Raw genomic sequence first — 13,481 nt, 5'->3', positions numbered from 1 at the left:
GAAACATCTTTTTCAAACCTCTTGAGAGAATATGGGCAACAGTACAGTTTCAATTAAAATGCAATTTTATGTGGGAGGGGGAAGTATGAATCAGAGGCATGTTTTATTGTTTATTTCCAGCTAGAAACTAAAAGTGAGAATCTCTGTTGTTTGTTTTTTACTTTAAAAAAATTAATTGGAAATCTTGTATACTGTTGGTGAGAAGGCAAAATAGTATAGCAGATATGGAAAACAGAGTGAAAGTTTCTCAAAAACTTAAAAACAACTACCATAAGATTTAGCAGTTCTATTTCTGCATTAATGTCAGTACTGCCATGTTCCCTGCAGCTCTGTCCACATTAGCCAAGATGTGGGGACAACTTAAATGGTCATCAAAATGTGGTATATATATATATATATACAACAGAATATTGTTTACCTTTACAGAAGACAATCCTGCAATAATCAAAGCAGCAACATCAAGATGAATCTTGAGGACGTTATGCTAAGTCAAATAAACCAGTTGCAGCCTTACCAGGCAGTGGCGCAGAGCTCGAATGTCGGACTGGGATGCAGAGGACCCAGCTTTGAAACCACGAGGCCACTGGCTTCAGCAAGGGGTCACTCGCTCTGCTGTGTATAGCCCTCCTACTCCTGTCAAGGCACAAATGAGAAAGCAATCAATGAACAACTGAGGTGGCACAATGAAGAATTGATGCTTCTCATCTCTCTCCCTTCCTGTCTGTCTGTCTCTATCTGTCCCTCTCAATAAATAAATAAATAAATAAATAAATAAATAAATAAATAAATAAAGTGAAATAAGCCAGCCACAAAGGAGAAATACTTAGTGCTTCTACTTACATGAAATATCTGAAATAGTCAAACTCATAGGAGCAAAGAATAGAATGGTGGTTATCACAGAGTTGCTACTCAGGTCTATAAAATTTCAGTTATGCAAAATGTAAAGCTCTAGATATATGGAGCACAACCTTATACTTATAAATAGCATTGTGCAGTAAATAAAAATACTGTTTTATACACTTAAAAATTTGTCAGAAGGGTGGTTCTTCCATTGAATATTCTTACCACAATAAAAAAGTACAATAGATAACAATTCTCAAAACTAAAGGATGCCAAAAGGCCCAAATAATAACCAAGATAATAAATTAATGAAAAACTTGGCTTCTAAAATCTTAAATTCATTTAGCATATTTACCTAATGAAAAATAAACAACAACTACTGAAAAGACACAAAGATGTACACATACAAATATGCCAAGTACATTGTAATGCTGGTGGTGTGGACATGTAGATTCGCACTGAATTCTGGCAGATGGTAAAGAACTGTGGAGCTGGAAAATTGTGAGCTGTACCAATTTATTGGAGGCTCTCAAAGACAGGCAAGCCAAAAGAAGAAAGAAAAGAAAAAAACAGGAAAACCTACTTTTTGCAGTGGAGGGCAAGGGTTCAGGAAACCAACTGTACCTCTCAGAAGTGGGGCACAGTCTGACCTCATCGCCTCTGAGGGGAAGCACTTATGTCTTTACAACAGTGCTTTCACATGCTCATGCACTAACTGCAGAAAGAGCTTGCAGCTGGTGAACCAGCAAGCAAGCCTAATGCAGATGTTTTCCCCACATACATCTTCTCAAAGTTGTAGCTTTAAAATCAGACATACTTGGTTGTAAATCTATCTCAGTTACTCATATATGCAATTATAGATAAATTGTGCACTGTTGGGCAAACCAGTATGTTACAAGTATATTAGGCTTGCTCACTTGCACTTTGCCTATTGGTGCATGAGCACAGGGCAGCACCACGTGTGTATAAGTCTATGCAGGTGCTTGCAAATTTCGGATTGCCTGCCTCCATTGAGTGTGGCCATTATTTGCTATTGTTTGCCAGGGAAGGGTTTCCCCCACAGCCTGTTTTGGCTGGATAGTGTAGAGAGAGAGGGAAGCAGTTTTCCCCGCCTGCTTGCTTGTCTGCTGTTGTGAGACTTTAATAAATGGAATGGCCCACCATCCTCTGGCTCTGCAGTTCCTTTACTGTCTGCTAGAATCCAATGTGAAGCTCCATGGCCATGGCCAATGGATTTACATGCAGTTTTACCCCTTTTATAATCTCTACCACTTCACAGAAAATGTTGTTCTCGAGGCAGTGGCCAATTCTTTTGCCTCCCCGAACTGCCCGTATGTATGTATGTATGTATGTATGTATCATATGTATGTAGGTATGTAGGCATGAAATAACTGAACTTGGTTACACTGTATAACCATGAGAGTTATCTAGAGCCATAAAACAGCTAGTCCTACCAAATAGAAAAAAAAAACATGACCAGAATGTAGGTTTCCATGAAGATTGGAAGAATTTAGACATAACTAAGAAAATATGTTAATTAGCATAAAAACCAAAGAAAATCAAATCCAGTGAAATCCACCAGAGTAGGATTGCAGAGTCTTGTGAGAAGAAAGCTAATATTTAAACCCTAACATAGAATCTACATGGATTATAAAATCTACAAGATTATTTAGTGAGTTGATATAGTTATTGTATCATATACATACATGTCAGTATCTCTGGTCAGCATCTCAGGTAAATAACACAAATTTCAAAAATCAATGAGAGTGTCATTGAAGACTGTGGTGACATCAATGTTTTCCTTGTGAGAAAGCATATATTTACCTCTAAGTATTTAGATTTAAAATTAGAAATATATGCAAATTAAGACCAGAAAAGCTATCAATAAGAAATTCACAAACAAGTGTTGGCAAAGATGTGGAGAAAAGGGAACTCTCATGCACTGTTGACTGGAATGCAGACTGGTGCAGCCACTGTGGAAGCAATATGGAGTTACCTCAAGAAACTAAAATGGAACTGTCTTATGACCCAGCAATTCTGCTTCTGGGTATTTATTCAAAGAAACTTGAAATATTAATTCAAAAAAATATATGCACCCTATGTTCATTGCAATGTTATTTACAATAGCCAAGATTTGGAAGCAGCCCAAGTGCCCATCAGTAGATGAGTGGGTAGGAAAGCTGTGGTACATTTACATAATGGAATATTACTCAATCATAAAAAGAAGAAAATCCTACCTTTTGCGACAGCATGGATGGACCTAGAGAGCATTATGCTAAGTGAAATAAGCCAGTCAGAGAAAGACAGGCATCATTTGATTTCACTCATATGTGGAATCTTTTAACAAATAAAGTAATAAACAAAATAGAAACAGTCATAAAGATATAAAGTACAAACTGAGGGAAAGGAGGCCTGAGTGAAAAAGATGAAGGAATTAGAAAAAAACTTATAGACACAGAAGACAGTATGGGGATTGCAGGAGGGAAAGGGGGTGGGGGAGGTACAAGAGGTTAGAAGGAGGATAAATGGTGATGGAAGGAGGCTTGACGTGGGGTAGTGAACACACAGTGCAATGATGTATTGTAGAGTTATGCACCTGCAACCTGTATAATTTTATTAACCAATGTCACCCCAATAAATTCAATAAAAATTTTTAAATAAAATAAACAAAAATATATAAGCAATTGAATCCATTAATTATAATAAATTCATGCATATATAGTATTTCAAAAAATGTGATGTCTGATATTTGGGAGAGTTTGGCTAAGTCAATTAGCTTTAATTCTAATATAAGCTGTATAATTAAGTAATTGAATTTATCTTTTGAATCTTAAATTGAAATTACTTACTGTATTTATATGCAGTTTTACTGGAATATATAAAAAGTTAGAATTCCCCATAATTATAAGTGAAATTTATTAGGCTTATAAGAATTAATTTTCAGTACTTGAGAAGGTTTGTTAGACAGATGATTGAAATGCCTAAAAATTAATAGAATAAATTAAATGTATAATTGCTGTTTAAAATCTTTAACAGTACTTAATTAAGTGTGTAAAATAAGACTAAAATTATAAAGGGTCCCATAGTTATTGTTAAAATTTGTTAGATTTATAAATATAATAAGATCTATGCTAAACTAAAGAAGCCAAGGAACAATTTAAAATCCTAATTTTAGTCAGCCGAATATTGGTTATAAGACTCCAAGTAAAATTCTGAATAGTTTTTTTTTCCTAAGTGAAACCTGCCCTCAAGGACATTTAAAAAAAATTTTAAAGATTAATTTATTAATTTTATAATTAATTATTTATAGAGAGAGGAGGGGGGGAATGGGAAGTAGTTGTGCTTCACTCTAGCTGTTCATTGGTTGCTTGTCACATGTGCCTTGATAGGGCAAGCCCTTGAACTGGCGACCTCAGTGTTCCAGGTCAGCGTTCTATCCACTGTGCAACTACAGGCTAGGCCTCTCAAGGTTATTTTTTTTAAAGTGTCACAGTGTAGACACTAAGAGAGTTTAGCTAATTTAATTGATAGTTCTGCAGTGAACACTTTCTCTCTAGATTAGGTGATACCAGTCCTCTCATACTGATTGGCATTCCTTTTCAATCTCCTTGCCAGCTCCTCCTCCTTTACCAGCCCTTTAAATGTTATTGTGTTTCAAGGTTCTGCCTCTAGTCCTGTGCTCTCTTCTTTCTATAGTATCTCTTGAGAGATTTAAAATTCTGTCTCTGGCATAAACTAACTAGAATTTTACCAAACGCATTCCCTGTTTCCTAGGCAAATATATAGAGACTAAAAGTCTCAGGTCTGTCTTGCATTTAGGTAGATCCATATTTCTGTATAAGAGTTAATAAAACATGGGCAGAAGTGATGCATGTCACTGCTAAGCCTAGCCCTTAGAAACTCCCTACACAATCCTCCACTCTCTATTTTCACCACAATCACTGGCCAAATACTAGGAGCTGGCAGAAGAATCAGAATCCCTGGAGGGTGGTATAGCCTCAAGATGAGAAGGATATTGATTATTGACTGATTGTTTGGATGAGTGACTAGCAATCAAGAATACCCTGTTGTACTTTGAAGAAGTAAAAAATAAACTATTTTTTTTCACCCAATGAACTTATTTGTTACAGAAGCTAGTATCACTAAATATTACTGATCTTGAGAGCATCCTCCATTTTTCATGTTTACTATTGGCCTAGACTTCACCCCTGAGATCCAGAATTAAATACTGGATCGCTTAATTGAAATCTCCACCTATAAGTCTATTATTAGACCACTTAAACTTCACATGGCTCAAGAAAAGTTTGTTTACTACATAGATATGAGAGAAAGAGAGAGAGAGGAGATTATAGGAATGGGTGGTTATGCAATCCAAGAAGTCTCACAATATGCTATCTGCAAGCAGGAGAGACAGCAAAGCCAGTGATATACTGTAATTTAGTTCAAGTCCAAAGGTCTAAGAAAGGTGTATGTGTATATGTGTGTGGGGGGGGCAGTTGTCTCTTGTGTTAGTCCTCAAGTCTGAAGTCCTAAAACTAATTACTTCAATGTCAAAGGTCAGGTAAAGATGAACATCCCAGCTCAAGAAGGGAGAGAGAAAATTCACCATGTCTTCAACTCTGTGTCCTATACTGCCCCAATCACATGGGTGAGGGCAGATCTTCTTTACTCAGTTTCCTAAATCCAATGCTAATCTCTTTCTGAGACACCCTCACAGACACACCCAGACATAATGTTTTGACAGCTATCTGGACATTCTCTAGTCCAATCAGGTCAACACAAAATTAATCATCACCCCTCCCCTGCAACAAATTTACTCTTCCTCCAGCCCACCATCAGGCTTCCCTATCTGCCCTATCTGCTGAATAAATGACAACATTCACCATTGCTCCTCAGGATTAAAAACCTAAGTCATCCTTTATTCATTCACTTATGAAATATTTACTAACTGCCTCTTATGCATCAGGAGCTATGCCAAGGGCAGCAGGTATCATAGTAAACAAAGTAGCCTTGGTTCTTGTTTTTTCATTCATATCCAAATACCACCTGTGTTGTCCTAAAAAATATGACCATATCCATCTCTCGCATGAAAATCTTTGACTTCTCTTTTTTCCACTACAAAACAATGAAGTTTAAATTCTTAAAGATATGTACATTTAAAAAAAAACCTTCTAGAAATTTTTTCTTGTAATGTGCATCTACCTTGAAAATCTCATAACCCTGGGCATAGTTAATTGAATGAAGAATTGATACCTGATTCAATTTAAGGTAAGTATTTTGGGCTGAGGTGTCAAATAAGAGTTTGAAGTAGCTGAAAGTATTACAGATGTGGCTAGTCATGCCTACTACATGGATACAATAACAGAGAAAGCAAGCAAGAAAGTAATTTAAAGCAAGTGTCCAGGGAGGAGTGGAGGAAGATAGTACTCCCTTAAGTTCTGACCTTCCAGACCTTGGTTCCACTGTTGTTTATGACCCAGTGTCATTTCTACCCTGGGAGACACCGTTGTGTTCTTCTAATAAAACCCTGCCCACTGGCCCTAGCTGGTTGGCTCATTGGTAGAGCATCAGCTCCATGGGTGGAAGTCCCTGGTTCAATTCCCAGTCAGGGCACACAGGAGAAGTGACCATCTACTTCTCTACTTCCACCCTCCCCCTCCCCCTTCCCCTTCTTTCTCTGTTGTTCTCTTTCTCTTCCCCGCCAGCAGCCATAACTCAATTGGTTTGAGCAAAGTTGGCTCCAGGGAATTGAGGATGGCTCCATGGCCTCACCTCAGGTGCTAAAATAGCTTGGTGCTGAGCAACAGAGAAATGGCTCCGGATGTGTAGAGCATTGCCTTCTAGTGGGCTTGCCAGCTGGACCCTGTCGGGGTCCATGTGGGGGTCTGTCTCTCTTCCTACCCGCCTCTCACTTAATAATAAACAAATAAAAAAATAAAGCTAAAACAAAAATCCCTACCTGCCTTGCCCACTCTCTTTTTTGCTTAAATTAATTGACTTGATTTATTTAACGAGCAACATGAATCCTGAATAATAAAGCTCTCTAGCCTGATCTCTAATTCAGCATTACTCCCCCATTCCCTGCTCCCATCACCTATCAGAAGAATGTGTTACATTGAATTCAAAATATTTTCTATAACATTCTTGGTTGTTTTGTGGTGTTAGGCTTTTGAAATCTGTCTCATGTGCCTCAAATGTACATTACCACTTAAATTTCTGGAAATATTTTAGTTTATTAAAGTTCATCTCAAATGACAACTCTGCAGTTCAGGTTTCTGGACTTTGGCCACAAGTTTTGATTCTTTCTATGTTGCCATAGTATTCTGATTATACATCTGTTATAGCAAAAGGATATGAAATTACTATTAAAATATTTTGATTCACATTAGATTGAGTCAAGGGCAGAAACAATCTTTTTTGTTGTTGTTGTTGCAAGAGAGAGACAGATAGATAGAGAGTGACAGAAAGAGAGTAAGGAAAAGACATGAGAAGTGTCAACTTCCTGTGGCACTTTAGTTGTTCATTGATTGCTTTCTCATATGTGCCTTGACCTGGGAGCTCCAGCTGAGCCAGTGACCCCTTGCTCAATCCAGTGACCTTGGGCTCAAGCTAGTGACCATGGGATCATGTCTATGAACCCATGCTCAAGCCAGTGACTCCATCCTCAAGGTAGTGAGCCCATGCTCAAGCCGGATAAGCCCTCACTCAAGGTGGCAACCACGGGGTTTTGAACCTTTTCTGCAGCATCCCAGATTGATACTCTATTCAATGTACTACTGTTTGGTCAGGCCAGAAATGATCTTTAATTATTAAAAACATTAGGTTTAGAGCTGACCAGGTGGTAGTGCAGTGGATAGAGCATCAGACTGAGATGCAGAGAACCCAGGTTCAAAACCCCGAAGTTGCCGGCTTGAGTGCAGACCCATCTGGTTTGAGCAGGGCTCAGCTTGAACCCAAGGTTGCTGGCCTGAGCAAGGGGTCACTTGGTCTGCTGCAGCCCCCAGGTCAAGGCACATATGAGAAAGCAATCAATGAACAACTAAGGTGCCTCAAAGAAGAATTGATGCTTCTCATTTCCCTTCCTGTCTGTCTGTCCCTATCTGTCCCTCTCTCTGTCTCTGTTGAAAAAAAAATTAAGTTTAGTTCAATGTTTCAGAGAATATACTTGATGATTTTTTTCCTTTTTATTAAATTCATTGGGGTGATACTGGTTAACAAAATTATATAATTTTCAGATGCATAGTTCTACAACACATCATTTGTACACTGTATTTTGTGTTCACCAGACCAAGTCAAGTCTCCTTCCATCACCATTTATTCCCCATAAATCCTCATCCAGTTGCTCTTCCCATGTTCCACCCAGCAATCACCATACTTCTGTTTGTGTACATGAGTTTTTCCATTTTCCCCTCATCCCTCTATACTCCTCACCTATCCCCCATGCCCTGCTGACTGCTGTCAGCTCGATCTCTTACCTATGAGTCTTCTCTATTTTACTTCTAAGTTCTTTTTTTTTTTCACTAGCTCCACATATAAGTGATGTCATATGGTACTTGTCTGTCTGTGACTGGCTTATTTCACTTAAAAATAATGTTCTCTAGGTCTATCCACACTATCACAAAAGGTAGGATTTCCTTCTCTATTACGGCTGAGTAATACTCCATTGTGTAAGTGTACCACAGCTTTTTTATCTACTCATCTACTGATGGGCACTTGGGTTGCCTGCAAATCTTGGCTATTATAAATAATACAGCAATGAACACAAGGGTGCGTATATTCTTTAGAATTTATGTCTTGGGTTTCTTTGGATAAATTCCAGAAATAGATTCATTAGGTTCATTTTTAATTATTTGAGGAAACTCCAAACTGCTTTCCACAGTGGTTGCACTTATCTGCATTCTCACCAATAGTACACAAGGATTCCTTTTTCTCCACATCCTGGAAAACACTTGTTTGTTGATTTATTTCTGATAGCCATGCTGACAGATATGAGGCGATTTCTCACTGTGGTCTTAATTTTCATTTCTCTGATGATTAGTGACATTGGACATTTTTTCATATATCTATTGGCCATCTGTAAGTCCTCTATGGAGAAGTGTCAGTTCAAGATCTTTGTCCATTTTTTAATTGGATTGTTCATTCTTTTGGTGTTGAAATTTATAAGTTCTCCAAACAACCAAAATGTTCCTTGATAGTTGATTGGATAAAGAAGATGTGGTACATATATACAATGGAATACTACTCAGCCATAAAAAAAATGACATAGGGACATTTACAACAACATGGATGAAACTTGAGAACATTGTAGTGAGTGAAATAAGTAAATCAGAAAAAACTAAGAACTGTATGATTTTACACATAGGTGGGATATAAAACTGAAACTTATGGACAGTGATAAAAGTGAAGTAGTTATGAGGGGGAATGTAGGGGAGAGGGAAAGGGACTTGAGTGAATGTGGAGTGGAGAAGGGGTTGGGGGAGAGTGTGAAGAGGGACAAATATAAAGTGACAGAAAATGACTTGATGTTGGGTGATGGATGTACAACATAATCAACAGTTTAAATGCTATAGAAATGTTCACCTGAAACCTATGTACTCTTATTGATCAATGTCACCCTGTTAAAGTTAATTTTCTAAATGAAATAAAAAAAGAAATTTATAAGTTTTTTTATAAATTTTGAATATTAACCTCTCATAAGATGTATCATTGGCAAATATTATTCAGTAGATTGTCTTTTTATTTTGTTGATAGTTTTCTTTGCTGTGCAAAAGCTTTTTAATTTGATGTAGTTCTGTTTGTTTTGTTTTGTTTTCCTTGTCCAAGGAGATAATGTCACAAAAAATATTGCTATGAGAAATGCTGAGATTTTACTGCCCATGTTTTCTTCTCAGACTTTTTTGGTTTCAAGTAGAATAGTTAAGTCTTTAATCCATTTTGAGTTTATTATTGTGTATGATGTAAGAAGGTCATCTAGTGTTATATTTTTGCATGTATCAATCCAATTTTCCCAACATAATTTATTGAATAGACCATCTTCACCCCACTGTATGTTTTTGTCTCCTTGGTCAAATACATATACATACATACATATATATATATATATATATATATATATATATATATATATATATATAGTGTGTGTGTGTGTGTGTGTGTGTGTGTGTGTGTGTGTGTGAGACAGAGACAGAGAGAGAGACAGAGAGAGGGACAGATAGGGACAGACAGGAAGGGAGAGAGATGAGAAGCATCAATTCTTCATTGCAGCTCCTTAGTTGTTTATTGATTACTTTCTCATATGTACCTGGATGGAGGTGGGGGGCTACAGCAGAGTGAGTGATTCCTTGCTCAATCCAACAACCTTGGGCTCAAGCCAGTGACCTTGGGCTTCAAGTCAGTGACATTTGGGCTCAAGCCAACAACCATGGGGTCATGTCTATGATCCCACACTCAAGCCAGTGACCTGGTGCTCAAGCCAGATGCACCCATGCTCAAGCTGGTGACCTCGGAGTTTTGAACCTGGGTCTTCTGCATCCCAGTCCGATGCTCTATCCACTGTGCTACCACCTGGTCAGGCTCAACTATTAATTGACTATAATTGCTTGGGTTTATTTCTGAGATATTTCTTCTTTTCCATTAATCTATATGTTTGTTTTTATGTCAGTACCATGCTGTTTTGTTTACAATGTCCTTGTAGTATAATTTCATATCACATAGTGTGATTACTCCAACTTTATTGTTCTTTCTTAATGTTGCTGTGTCTATTTGGGGTCTTCTGTGATTTCATATAAATTTTTGGTATATTTGTTCCAGTTCTGTGAAATACATCTTTGGAATCTTGATAGGAATTGCATTGAATATATAGATGACTTAGAATAGTATGGGCATTTTAGTGATGTTAATTTTTTCTAACAGTGAACCTGGTATATGCTTTCCCTTATTTGCATCTTCTTCAATTTCTTTCATCAGTGTCTTATAATTTTCTGAGTACAAGTTTTTTGCATTCTTGGTTAAATTAATTCTTAGGTATTTTTTTGAAACAATTGTGAATGGGATTATTTTCTTAGTTTTCCCTTCTGATGGACATCTTTTCATATGTCTATTGGTCAACTTTCTGATAGTTTATTATTGGCATATAAAAATGCAACTAATTCCTGAATATTTATTTTTTGTTTCCTGCTACTTTATAGAATTAATTTATCAGTACTAATAATGTTTTAGTGGAATCTTTAGAGTTCTCTATATACAATATCATGTCATTTGCAAATAATGACAGTTTTTCTTCATCCTTTCCTGTTTGGATGACTTTTATTTTTTATTTATTTATTTATTTTGTGTGTGTATTTTTCTGAAGCTGGAAATGGGGAGGCAGTCAGACAGACTCCCACATGCGCCCGACCGAGATCCACCCAGCACGCCCACCAGGGGGCAATGCTCTGCCTATCTGGGGCATCGCTCTGTTGCAACCAGATCCATTCTAGCACCTGAGGCAGAGGCCACAGAGCCATCCCCAGCACCCAGGCCAACTTTTGCTCCAATGGAGCCTTGACTGCTGAAGGGGAAGAGAGAGACAGAGAGGAAGGAGAGGGGGAGGGGTGGAGAAGCAGATGGGCGCTTCTCCTGTGTGCCCTGGCTGGGAATCGAACCCAGGACTCCTGCACGCCAGGCCGATGCTCTACCACTGAGCCAACCAGCCAGGGCCAAATTTTATTTTTTCTTATTGTCTGATTTCTGTGGCTAGGTCTTTCAGTACTATGTTGAACAAGAGTAGTAAAAGCTGACATCCCTGTCTTGTTTTTATTAGTAAGGGAAATGCTTATAATTTATGCCCATTGAATATGATGTTGGCTGTTGGTTTGTCATATATGACTTTTATTATGTTGAGGTATGTTCTCTCTATTCCTAATTTGCTGAGATCTTTATTTATAAATGGGTGCTGGATTTTATTAAATGCTTTTTCTGCATCTATTGATATAACCATGTGCTTTTTATCTTTTGTTTTGTTTATGTGGTGTATCACATTTATTTATTTGTGGATATTGTACCAACCTTGCATCCTCAGAATAAATATTACTTGATCATGTTGTATGATCTTTTTACTGTATTGCTGAATCTGACTTACTAATACTTTATTGAAGATTTTAGTATTTAAATGTCAGCTTTCTGTTGGTCAACTCCTGAATGTAGAACTACTTTAAAAAGTTCTTTCAAATATCTTATCAGGTTTCAGCCAGTACAAAAAGTAAATATTACTGGGAGTATTGAACAACTCCATGGAAGCAAGACGAGTCCCCAAAGAAATACAGAAGCCATTCCCAAAGATAGGTAAAGGAAGGCAAGACTTAGACAACTCTTCTGAGAGATAACAACTCTGGTATGAACCTAGCCACAAATATAGTACAACTCACACTTCTGTTCAGCCATATCTAGCCACAAATGGGGTACACATATTTCTGTCTGGCCATAATTTTGAGGCCCCGAACCTCATGGTTGCAAAAAAGCTCTCAGGATGTTATAAAACAAAGAGTTTGTCCACCCAGCACTAGCAGAGCCAAATACTAACCACAGAGAATTGCAGTAGAGGAACGTTGAGTATTTTATTTTGAATGGTGCCATGCTGGAGAACAAAAAGCTAATGCTCAAAAGTCTGAACTCCCCAGTGGCATGTAGGTTATGTTACAATGAACATAACCAGATGTTAGACCTCAGTCTTTAACTTAGATTAAAAAATAATTCAGAGTCAAGAACTCAAATATCTGTGAAAGTGTATTTAGAAAGTCACAGAGGTAGAAGAAATGAGCCATATGGGTTCCATGGGCTCAGAAAAGAAGTTACAGAGGCAAAAGAAAGGCCTTTGGAGTTTAGAAGAAAGAAAGCAAAGGTACACGTCTTGAGGGAAGAAAGAAGGGAGGTGTGGGAGAGAGAGAGCATGCTGGGTTCTTCATCTTAAGACATTTTATCTGTTTTCCAAAAGCAAGGATTTTAGCAGAAGACCTCAGCAGAATATTCATCAGTTTTCCAGATATGTCATTTTAAGGTTATGGTCTGTACTGACTGGTCAATACTAGGGTAGGAGGTCATTAGTCATTGCAGCTGGTCCTGATGTCAGTCATCAGGTTGCCTGATCTGATTTAGTGGCTTTTGGGGCCTAAAACTGGAACACAACTGAAACTTCAACCAAAACTCTGTCTCTGTGGTCAGCAGATCTGAGGCTTTGTTCCTAAGATTATTTGATGTGGGCCAGAAACTCACTGTCCTGAGAATTTAATGCTTAAGGGAGTGGTCATGCAAAGGCTTGTATGGGAATTATATGAAGCTATTTTCCAGCCCCCTTATTCCTCTTCTAAATGGGTCTGCCACATAACTAGCAACATACTGGGGGAAGAAAGGTCACCCTGGGGGCAAGGTCCCACCCTATAACACTTGTTTTCCCCGTCTTGCCTATCTCTAGGTAACTGCAGCTTTAGCCCCTGGTGACCTTCTGTACCTAGCCTATCATTCCTACTCTGCTCATGTCTGTCTAACTGCCTCATATACAGTTACAGATTATACAATATATGGCAAAATCACAGTACACCATGGGTTAGGGGACTGGGGTTGTGCTGGGATCTGATTGGTAAGAGGTAATAAATACTTTTTCCAGG

This window comes from Saccopteryx leptura, chromosome 1 (genome assembly GCF_036850995.1).
Source record: "Saccopteryx leptura isolate mSacLep1 chromosome 1, mSacLep1_pri_phased_curated, whole genome shotgun sequence".
NCBI classification, from domain to species: Eukaryota; Metazoa; Chordata; class Mammalia; order Chiroptera; family Emballonuridae; genus Saccopteryx; species Saccopteryx leptura.
Note: the sequence above shows the minus strand (reverse complement) of the source record.